The sequence below is a fragment of the Podarcis gaigeae genome, assembly GCF_964106915.1.
Source record: "Podarcis gaigeae genome assembly, chromosome: 7".
Lineage (NCBI taxonomy): Eukaryota > Metazoa > Chordata > Lepidosauria > Squamata > Lacertidae > Podarcis > Podarcis gaigeae.
The window spans coordinates 55,589,028-55,601,258 of record NC_139683.1 but is presented as its reverse complement, the minus strand read 5'-3'; the positions used below and the strand labels follow the sequence as shown (position 1 = coordinate 55,601,258).

The 12,231-nt window shown below is 40.6% G+C and overlaps 1 long non-coding RNA gene across 1 annotated transcript in view; it reads left to right on the top strand.

Moving 5' to 3' along the window:
* Nucleotides 1–12,231, top strand: part of LOC310848273 — a 127,426-nt gene that overhangs the window by 5,362 nt on the left and 109,833 nt on the right. The window contains exon 2 of the long non-coding RNA XR_014566260.1: nucleotides 11,683–11,735. This is a non-coding gene — a long non-coding RNA (uncharacterized lncRNA). The remainder of the gene's footprint in view (nucleotides 1–11,682; nucleotides 11,736–12,231) is intronic.

Below are 12,231 nucleotides of genomic sequence, written 5' to 3'. Positions count from 1 at the left end.
AAAGAAAATGTCTGGGAGAGGGAAATGGAAGATGCTAAGGTTATTTACTGAAACAAATGCAAAACAACAGATGCAATTAAATCCAGAATGCTGAATAAAAGGAAGTCTGCATTCACGGTGTCATATACACACCCAACTTTCTTGCAAGCAGGGTGGTGCAAACACGAAGGGCAGCCATGGCAAAAAGCCATCAAGCTCTGGAACCAGATTCTGAATTTTAACTACCGTACGAATCTTCAGCTGCAAGATATTGTCACGGCGCGATGCTACAACTGATAAAGTGTTGTGCCGTTGACATGAACAATCGGGGGGATATGAGGCTGCTTTCCACCATTGGCCAATCTAGCTCAGCACCTACTCTGATTAGCAGTGGCTCTGAAAGGTTTTGGAGAGGAGCCTTTCCTAGCCAGGGATTGAACCAAGAGCTTTCTTAATGCAAAACATGTGTTCTCCATGTGCTGTGATCCTCTGATTAAATGTTCATGCAATACTCCAACACTTGGGCAACCAAATACTCGGGCAACCATGGTGCTACATCGGCCTCAGGAAGACTCCCACTTTCATGGTCTGGTAGCAAATAAGCAGCCACTGCAGATCTTTTAGGGCTGGTGTAATATGAACCCCATAGGGACGCGGGTGGCGCTGTGGGTTAAACCACAGAGCCTAGAGCTTGTCAATCAGAAGGTACGACGGGGTGAGCTCCCATTGCTCGGTCCCTGCTCCTGCCAACCTAGCAGTTCGAAAGCACATCAAAGTGCAAGTCCAGCAGGAAGGTAAACAGCGTTTCTGTGCGCTGCTCTGGTTCGCCAGAAGCGGCTTAGTCATGCTGGCCACATGACCTGGAAGCTGTACACCGGCTCCCTTGGCCAATAAAGCAAGATGAGCACCGCAACCCCAGAGTCGGTCACGACTGGACCTAATGGTCAGGGGTCCCTTTACCTTAATATGAACCCCATTTGATTCTCCCACTCCCCACGCATGGCCACATTTTGCACAAGCTTCTAGGTCATCTTGACAAGGAGCTCTACATAGTGCAGTAATCCAAATAAGAGGATACTAGACAGTTAACTATTATGCCTCTCTATCTTGGCCCAATAAAGGCCACAGCTGATGAACCAGCTGAAGCTGGAAATAGGCATCCTTTGCCATTAAGCTAGTTGGGTCTCCAGTTACAGTATAGAATTAAGGAGTGTCCCCCAAGTAGGGGTGGGCAAATCTGTCCATTCTGGTTTTCTAGGTTTGTCATTTTCCCAATCCTAAATTTGGTTCTCCACATGTCTGTGGCAATTCACATTAAAAAAAAAGTCATGAAAATTCGTGAGCATTTTATTTCAAGCTTGTCCCAATAAGCAAGTTTTTTGATCCAGTTTTAACAAATATCTGCAAGCACTTTCCCCTAATTTAATGGAGTTTCTTATTTTGCTTTCATAAATATAAACGCTTTTAATGTACATTTCTCCCTAGTATATGCACTTACTGCATACGGTTTGGTTGGAGAACAGCATCACTAAATTCAGTAAAGTACAAATTTCAAAAGACAGCTGTGTTTTGGTTTGCTTGTTGGTTCATGAAGTACGGGTTAGTTTCTCATTAAAATGAAAACAAAATCTAATTTCTCTTCCACTGCTACTTGTAAGCTATGCATCTGCTCCTTTGAGGAGTGAAACTCCATTCACAGCAGTTTAACATCCTGATCCTTTAGCCTCTCTCTTAGTGCCACTGAGGCAGAAATCTTACCACCAAACACAGAAACACAAGTGAGATGCCCGCTTCCTATAAGTGACTTATAACAACCACGTCTCAACAAAATCTTGAATCCCTGAGTTTAGATTAATTATAGCAGTTGGCAGTAATTCGTCCTTGCTTACGGTCAGCAGGCTTGGAAACTTTGTGCACTGAAGCCTGCTCACCAAACGCAGAAGGAGATGTGTATCCTCCTACTGTGCTGAGCCTACAGCAGTGCAACAGGCCAGAACATTACAAGTCAGGCTTTTCTAATCCTCCATTTGTTTGAGTCATCCGGCATCCTGAGCCCAGCATATACAAAATGCTCAGCCTTATGCCATAGATAAACAGCAAGGGTCAGCAAACTTTTTCAGCAGGGGGCCAGTCCACTGTCCCTCAGACCTTGTGGGGGGCCGGACTATATTTTGAAAAAAATAAATGAATGAATTTCTATGCGCCACAAATAACCCAGAGATGCATTTTAAATAAAAGTGCACATTCTACTCATGTAAAAACAACACTGATTCCCAGACCGTTCACGGGCTGGATTTAGAAGGTGATTGGGCCGCATCCAGCCCCTGGGCCTTAGTTTGCCTACCCATGGATAAGAGTGTGGGCTTTTCACTTCCTTTTGAGGGTAGCAGAAGCCATGAAGCAAAGAGGGAGAGGGCGGTTCAGTCGATTCTTCCCTTCCCCTATCTCTGCTTGCTTCTCAGAAACTGCAGCCTGACTCCAAGGTCTCCCTCCACAAATGGGCTATTGTTATGGAGCAGCAAGCAAGGCCAAGGAGTGGGCAGGAGTGGCTTGACTCACTCCCTTGCTTGCAATCTGCTCCTTATGCTACCATAACACCTGGCCTCTGTATGCAGAAAGCAGGATTTCACCCTTTCTTTTCAAATGCAAGATTATTTTTCCATTGTATTTCCAACCAGGGCTTTAAGAATACATTTCATGTCAAAATGTGTGACCAAATGGAGAGAATGACTAAACCTAGTTTGACTTAATGCTTAGGGAAAAATATCCTCCAGGTGCCTGTTTTCCAATTCTGGCAGGAAGTAACCCTTATTCTATAAATTCCCATTTTATTAGTAGCTCTCTCGTTATTTAGTGTTCCTGCTCATGCAGAATGCCAGTTTTAGAATTGTAATCTTTTCATTACTTCAGTGTTTTTGTTGCCTTATGAGTTTGCTCCAATCTGTGGTGGAATTTTCCCTTCTCTTGAGGCCCATGCACTTTCTTTTAATTTTTTAAAAAGTTAAAATCCAAGAGTTCTTCCTTTTTATGAGGTATTTATAGTGTCCAGGCTTAAATGTGTCAGTTGAAATATATATATTTCTCTCTAGAGTTTTTCCTGGGGTTTGAGGGTAGAATGAATAAATGATTTTTTTTTTTTTACAGATTACATGGAGACTTTGGGATGCAAAGGATATATTCAATAAACTCCAAATAAACTGTAAAAAATAATCTATAGCCAATGTGCTTATAAATCCAACATATGGTAATTATAATTAAAAGGACATTTCCTCAAACTACAGCCTAATTGGTTTTTTAAAAAGCCAAAACAAGCTCCCCACCAGCAGAGGGAACATAAGAAATATTTCTTATATCTATGGGATTTCAAATTATTTACTAAACTTTAACTTCTATATCTCATTCCCTTCTAAGCCATTGCTTACTACTGCCTTACAGTTTAAGCATTAGTTTTCTATTTTGAAGTTTAGTGCTCCACAGAATACTGCAAGATTCTTAATGTCTGCAAATTTTGATTTGCAAACTTTAAATTTTGATTTACACCTAGGGGCGGGGACTGGCCTATAAGCTTAGACCCAATGAACCAAGTGGGGTGCATGCATGTGACAAAATATCTGTGTTATGACTGCATATTTTCAGCGAAACTAGAGATAAATGGGAAATCAGGAAAATTAAAAGGGGAATGCAAACAAAACTCTGTGCTGAATAGCTTTATTCGGCCCAGGAGGAAAACAAGATACTTGCATCCCTTGTGACAGGATTATTCTGTAGCGCAGGACTGGGGAAACTGGAAGTAAATGTGGCCATCCGGGTCTCTTTGTCTGATGCATGGGAATCTCTGCATTCCACCCACCTCTATCACCAGCCTTGTTCTGTGCCCTTCTCAGGTGCTTTGTGTGGCTCGAATGTGACCTTGCCTTGCGGCAATGTTGCTTTCCTACATGGAGACAAATGCATCTGACTGGAATGTAGCCTACTATACAAAGGTATGAGTTGCCACTGTTGACCTGCTCACTTTTACCCCCGGCCCTGCCTACCAACGGCATGCAGCCCTGGGGAATGTGGCTGAAAAGGCTTCCCCATGCCTGCTGCAGTGCAAGCTTTAGAAAGCCAGGTTTGTGAGCCCAAGCGCTAAACCCTGACCCCGGCACTCACCACCCAGAAATGAGACATGACCACAATGTATGGGTTTAAAATTAGGCCACCACTTTATTGAATTCAGGTGTAGGAACCTTGGCTTAGGCCTTGGAAGGTATCCCTGTCATACCCAACAGGGGCTGAGGATGCGCAGGGCAGTCAGGTGTTGTGGGAGGGGACTGTAAAGTGTGAACTTACACAGCGTGCCCTCCCACTTCACCAAAGCCGGGAGTTTGACCTATATGCCACCACACTAAGGGACAGCGACTCCCACAATTAACGGACTCTGCAAACACCACCACATGGGGGTGCATCATTATGCCACCCCCGACTCACAGATAGACTATAGAATACTGACCAAGGCCTAAAACTGCCAAAATTGTGATGAATTGCTATAGGGAAGGCGAAACCTGCCAATGCAGTGAAATTCCTTCATGGTTCTGAATACAGCAACCATCTTATGACAATAGCAGCATCCGCTTACCTAGGAAGCAAGAGGTTAACCTGCAAAAGAAGACCATGTTATATTTTAGGCAGGGTTGGGTGGGTGAACCTGGAAAGAAAACCCAAAAATGGAAACAAGAGGAACTACCAACCTTGAATGAGTGGAGAATGAAACTTATGGACTATGCAGAACTGGATAAAATGACTGGAAAAATCAGATATCAGAAAGATCACAAATTCATCGAGGACTGGGGAAAGTTCACGGATTATCTGAAAACTGTATGTGATGAACAGACAACGCTAGTGGGTTTTAAGGAGGCTTTGTGATAGCACAAGGTATATTGTAAGAAAGAAATAGAGATGGAAGGATAATATTAAATTGGCAATATCATATAGAAAATGCGTGAAGATAAGAAAAATGGATGATTGAGGGAGGTGCTGGTGGAAGTTCAAAAACTGGAAATTTGTAAACATGGTTGTACGGATTTATTTGTAAAGGAAAAACTTAATAAAAATTTATTTAAAAAAAGAAAGAAAGAAAACCAAGTGAGCCTGGGCCAAAGAGCATCGGCCAAAGAGGGCCTTTTCTGGCCCTTACCCAACATCCAGCTGGCAACCCGTTGGCCTGCTGAGATGGGGGCAGGGCAACGGCCACCCTGTAGCAAGGTGGGTGGCACCTGGCCAGGTAAGCCTGCTCAGTGTCGCAAACCCTGCCCACCTCTTGGAGGGGGTGAGTGGAAATCTATGTCAGTGTAGCCTCATATCCAAAATAAACCATCTTGTCAGGGATTTCCATTGCTACAAGGAGATTTCCCCAGTTCTCCTTCCCCTGGGCACACTGCACACCCACCCCAGGTCTGCTCTGGAGGGTTGGGAGAACTCTCACAATAGATTTGGGGGGGCAACCAGGAGGGGGGGTGAGGGGGAATGTTCCATTGCGCAAGTGGACAACTTTGCCTTGATGGGACCAACACTACACTGGAAACAAGCCTTGGGATTTAAGCAGAGGTTGGAGAGCTATCTATCCAACAGGGGTGATGTGGTTACTGTTAAGTTTAATTGTTTAATTGCCTAAAGTGAAATGGAGAAATGCCTGTATGTATATTGCTAAGGGTTTAACACTAGAAAATTCCATTGGAATACTAAAGCTAGAAAGAGTTCTCTGAGCTTCAGTTAGTTAATAACTACTGGTAATTGTTGATATCCTCTGCTAGCATTCATGTGAGTATCAGTTGCAAATTTCCATGGTATTTTGCCTTGGTATTTTGTTCCTAGGAACAGTGAGGGAAAGATGTGCTAATGGTGCTAATGGTGTTATATTTCTAAAGAAAATGCTGAGACTATGCTTTAATATGCCTATGCTTTATATAACTTTCTGGATGTATCATTGATGTTTCTGTTCCTGTTTTCAAGAAGTTCTGGTTAGTAAAGTTTTGAATCTCATTTATGGGTCTGGACAATTTTTATTCCAAAAGGAGTCCATTTTTATGCATCCGATTGCTTCATGCTGCACAGTATTAATATCTGCAATATTAAAATGCTGCAACCCATTTTTCAGATCCAGGGAGTTAGACTAGATGACTTCCAAGGTCTCTCCCACCGCTACAATTCTATTTTTTGTTTCAGTTGGACAAAACAAAATAATTCAAGAGTAGTGCTATTAAACACTCTGCTCCTTGATTCTCCTTTGTATTTGCATACAGAACTTTTGTTCAGATTCCTATCAGCAGATAGCATGGCCTTGGCTAGTAAGTAGAAGCCATCTCCTTTGCTGTAACAAGCCATTGCTGTAACAAAGGGTGAAGAAATTGTGGTATGCACTTATGCAGAAATTAACCTATCAACTTTGTACAGACGGCGGCTTGGATACCTCTCATTCCTTTCATGCTATTTGTTTTTTTGTTCCTTGGTTTGAAGATACAAAAAGCAAGTGCCTCCTGTGAACAATAAGTATATTTCTTTGTATTAATTTAGATTTTCTTTCTCCAGTGTTCTAATCTCTTCCTTTCTTGTTTGATTGATGAGACTCAAGTTTAGGAGGTTTAAGCAGCTGCTATAACAACCTTACAAACTTTGTTATTTAACTTCACTCTTTTTCTTTGTTTTGTTTGATCCATTCTTTTTACATGGTTGTGTTGATCACAACGGATGTGTTTTCATTCCTGCTGTAACTTTTATGTACAGCATGCATGTCATTTGGTTTTCAGTTTCTAGGTAAAATTCGATGTTTAAAAAGGTAAAGAGACATTTCAGTTCACTTCGATGATGATCACCAGTCAGGATATACAATGATGTCTAATGTTGTTTTACCTTTGCTTTGAATTTTTTGTGCTCGAATGAAGATGTGTAGTTCAAAAGCTTGCATACAATAGCAATGTAATCTTTTGAAGTAAAATGCACTATAGGATGACAAGATGCAAAGATGGATAGACCTCCAGTTTCTTTAAAAATCACGCTGAACAGGAAATTTCAGGTGGTTTGGTGTGAATTTTCACCTAGATTTAAAATGAAATAGAATTGCAAGTTATTGCATAATGTAGGACAGAATAAATTTATGGCTGAGCAAATGTAAAAATGATGCAGATCAGAAAGAGCCCCCCATTCCTGAATCTTACTTTTAACTCCCTGTTACTGTCTATTTAAAAGCCACCCCTTTTGAGCTCAGCGGGACATTCTTTGATGAATAGGATTGCAGCCTAAAGAAAGTTTAAGATTTCAACAGTGTAGAGTACAGCTGAAAAACAGGCTATCTAGAAAATCATAATCTGTATGTATGGACCTAGATCATGGCTAATATTTTTTTACTGATTAGTTTGTAAGAATAAAATATCTATTTTGTTCCAAGCTTCCATTTTCAGTTTTCTTTTTACCTTCTTTCTCTCAGGTTATGTTATATACTTGATTCCATTTTCTCTCTCTCTCTGTAACTAGCTGTTGATGGCTTATCCTGTTGCCGACAGTAATGCAAACACCTAAAGTATTAGCCATAACTTTCTTTTAAAATCCATATTTCATTCTGAACGTGTATATGATTTAAGGCCAATTTTCTTTCAAAACTATGGAGATAGCAAGAGGCATATTAAAAGTAACTGGTGTGTGTGAGTGTTTTATTTTAAAAAAATCATGAAAGGCAATGTATTATGTGCACTTGGCATTATTTATTTATTTATATATTTGCCATTAAAATAGACATCTGTTAAAATGTGGCTGATGATATAAATGGATATTTTTTTCACAGATTTGCATTTTACAACTAGATAATCTTTTATGAATTTTCCCCATTTTACATACTTCTGTGTAAATTGTTTCACACTAAATCTGCTTAACTTTATTTATGGAAAATGACAGGTGCATTTTTATGACACCTTATACTTCGGGTCTTTATTTTGACAAATGTTGTTTTATCCTACTCGTTCGTACTTGAAAGTTTGCAATATCTATTACGTTCAAAAGGAACTTTTGGCAAAGGCCATGAATGGTTGTAGTATCTCACTTTGAAAAACCACGAAAAGAAAGAATATAAAAACAAAATCTTTAAAAGTTGCAATACACAGCACAAGCTGGAAGTGTGGAAATAAACAAATGCTGCTGCTATATGACCCTCAAGATGTAAAGTGGCCATTCAGCAGTATCACAGAGGACACATATTTCCCCAGTGGGGGGAGAATTAAATCTAACTTTGGAAGAACATGAAGCCCTTTCTTTGATGCTAACTTTGGTTTGGGCGACAACGAATTTTTTAACATGGTGAGAATGAATACTTCAAAGTGAACCAGGAAATCCCTTCAAAGTGAGACAAGTGTTGACCCATTTCCAATGGCTGAATCTCGAGGACAAAATGAAATCACATGCACACACAAACTAGGAAAGTGCAAATAACAGCTTCAGAATTAACGAGGAAGATCCTTCTGAATTGTCTGGTTCATTTTCAAGACTGTTCTTCTTGTTCCCCGATGTGTGTGACTCTTGTATTTATCTGTAGTGCTTGTCAATCACAGCTGTTTCCTCGAGGAAAACACCAAAATGTGGGAGCAGGCTCATTTCTCCCATGCCAGTAAGTTAGAATGGTTTGCTTTGTGTACCTTGTTCTAGAAGAGCCAAAGACCACCTGGTTTGCGACTGGTACAGTAATACCTCATGCAGCCTGTCTAGGATAAGTAGTTGGTTAATTCATATACAGTGGTACCTCAGGTTATATACGCTTCAGGTTATATACACTTCAGATTACAGACTCCGCTAACCCAGAAATATTACCTCAGGTTAAGAACTTTGCTTCAGGATGAGAACAGAAATTGTGCTCTGGTGGCACAGCGGCAGTGGGAGGCCCCATTAGCTAAAGTGGTGCTTCAGGTTAAGAACAGTTTCAGCTTAAGTACGGACCTCCGGAACAAATTAAGTACTTAACCCGAGGTAACACTGTACATGAATAAAATTGACACATTAAGTTGTATCTCTGACTGAGCCAAAGATGAGGGAGTTAACGCAGTGTAGCCCAGCCGCACCCAGAGATCTGCTGGATCCTAATCTCATCCCTGTATAACATCCTTTTGGTATCTGATGGAATATTCTGAAGCAAGACATAACATATGCGTAATCATGTCTTATTTTTGTAAACACGTAACAAAAATGTGAATTAAGTCCCCCACCCCAATAATTGCATAATTATATTTTAGTTCAATTGCTAACTTATATTTAAAAAAGCATAATTAAAAATAATTGGAGAAATGCTTTAGCACAAAAATGGCATGAGGCTGGGCATATTTTCTAAACAGCACATTTTCACATGGATATATTGCAAAAAATATGTCTCTCCTAATTATACTGAGACCCCCAAAAGCTACTGCAAAAGGAACTTAATTCACATTCAATTCACTCAGAAATTAAGGGAATTACTTTTGGGTGTGATGCATTCTTATTAATTCATAAAGACGGTATTTTCCCCCAAGCTGTTTTGGCTAGTATTTTTCCAGTTCTACACCTATTTTCATATTGGACCCATACTGCATACATGGCAGAAAATATTACCTGTGTGATCAACCAGGTTCACCAGGTTGAAAAAAAGTCTGCAGCTGTAGCTGGTCATAATTACCTTTTAAAATAGATTCCCATAGCTATATGAGAAGCTCCTTTAAAAGGTAATTAGTTTCTTTATTTTCTTTATTTTCTATATAATAACTTTTTGTAGAAGGAATTTGTTTCCTTTTTACAATGACTGTCTGAAGAATGAGAAAGCTATGAAGAAGAATAGCATTCAGCCTCTGGGTGAAGCCAGCTTGGTGGGCTGAATGTCATAAATGAAACATCTACTCTCCTTAGAAACCCTTAGTCAAATCTCAGAAAGGTTGGCTCTAATTCTCCATTCATTGAAGTAAAGAGAGTTGTGTTACAGTGAAATCCTAACCCCCATCAAAGGCTGAGGGGGGCAAGGGTTAGGATGGGAAAGAAGTGCCCCAGTGGAAATCTGGTCTATTAGAGTGAATGGGGCACAACGCAACCAACCTCACTCTACCCTCAGCCTGCCCCTACTTCCCGGCCTTCTTACTTACAACCTGGTAACAGGTGACTCCACCTGTCATTGGCTCTGGAACCACCTATTGCTGGTCTCCCTGCCTTCCACCCCTCCAGTCCCACTTTTGAAATGTCCCATGCCTTTTGGAGAAGTACCAGAGGTCTAGGATACTCACATGGAAAGGCCTACAGACATATATCTACCACTGATGATGTTACCACATCCTGTGTCAGGTGTTTCCCATCCCATCAGTGTCAATGGGAGGGGAAACTGAGAGAAAGAGAGAGTCACTGGGTGGTTGGGAGTAAAAGCTGGTACCGCAGCTCCTGTCATTGCCAGAGTGAGCCAGAAGAGTTGGCTCCACTTCAGGTCACTCCCCGCCCCCATTCAAACACACATACACACTAATTATTGGAAGTGACTGTGTGTATTATGGAAACATGCAGCAAATGCAGCAAATGACACTCAACCCAACTGTTGGTTTGAGTGGTCTGCGGCATGTCAAGAACTCAGTTATTGCCAACTATGTGTATGTTAGGATTAATTGGGTTGAATGAAAGATGTGGATGTGCATTGGTTATCTTGCACATTCTCACACAGACAGAAGTGTTACCCATACAATAGGTATAGTGTGCAGACAATGTTGGAGAATGTCAATTTATCTGAGGTATTTTGAATATTGCCTGGTCAATATGCACCTGCTTGGTCTGATATCTTCCAAGGTATTATTTTTGAAAACATAGCCTTATTTTTACTTTGTAGTAGTAGTTAGTTAGTAGTATATAATTTTAATGCACCATTTTCTATTATCTTTGTACATGGATTCTTTTTAATTATTTGTTGTAATTCAGATTGTAGATGAAATATTGTATGTGATAAGTGTTTTTTCTTCTGAGGTCGAAATTCTTCCCCTCCTTCTTTTTCCCTTGTATGTTTTAAAACTAATAAAAGTTTTACAAGTAAAACAGAAAACAGACAATGGATAACACTTCCTGTTTATGATCTTTTGCACATTTCCTGCACATTTTGCACATTTCCTGTGTCATCAGGAAAATGTGTATTTTTGCCGGTGGTTATGCTCATCCAACTTACATTAGTGTTCAACTTCCGTTAACCACAACATATAAAAAACTCCCTAAATGAATGAAAGCTGCTCTTAAATTTAGCTTGCAATCACTGTGTTTAAATATGAACTGCACACAATATGTTTCTTTTTAGTATATAGGTTGCCATGAACCCAACGACATCATTACATATTGCAGCAATATTGGTCATTGCCATATGTATCACAAATGACAATCTGCTTTCTTTCGACCCACATTAAGCAATATCTGAGTCCACCCTGTTTTACACTTAAAAGGTCAAACTGGTTCAATTTGGAACTGGGCATAAGTCAAATTCTTTATTAAGGTGACCTGGACTCTTCCAACACTGCAAGCCATATTTCGGATAAGGGGATGTTTACTCCTCTTGTCCTTGTGCTGTTCTGCTTTCTATTAGTTGCAAGACTTTTAGAGCAGAATTAGCAAAAGGGGGAGAAAAGACATTAACCAAAGCAACAGAGATAATTAATCTTTGTTCAAAGTTGATGTTTCCATCTCTCTGCCCTGTCTTAGGCCCATGCCGCAGAGCTCTGAGAGAGGCTAGCTGGCTCGCTTTGCCTAGGAAGGTAGGCAACCCATTTCTCTACTTGCCCCAATTCCATGAGCTGTCACTTGGACTTTTAGTGGCATAGACACAGTTGTCCTAGCTATGCTAATCTTGGCAGTCAGCTGAAGCCATCAAATTAACCATGTGCAGCTGTGCAGTGAGCGTAGAAAGATGTTGTACTTTTTTCGCTTCCCCCACTTTCATTTTTTACACTCTCTCCCCTCCCTGTTGTTTGTGTACGGCCTGCAATGTTACACCGGAACAGATGTCCACACACACACACACACACACACACACACACACACACACACAGAAGTCTCCCTCCTCCTCCTCCTCCTCCATTGTATTTGATGCTCTTTTCTTCCACTGAATGTTCCCTCCCCCACCCTGCCCATATCTAGCAAGAGCTCCGCTTAATTAGATATTTAAATGATTGGAGCAATGCTATTTCTTTAACTTCCCACCAACCACAAACACATACGAAACATACTGTTGGCGGCATTTAATCAACAGCA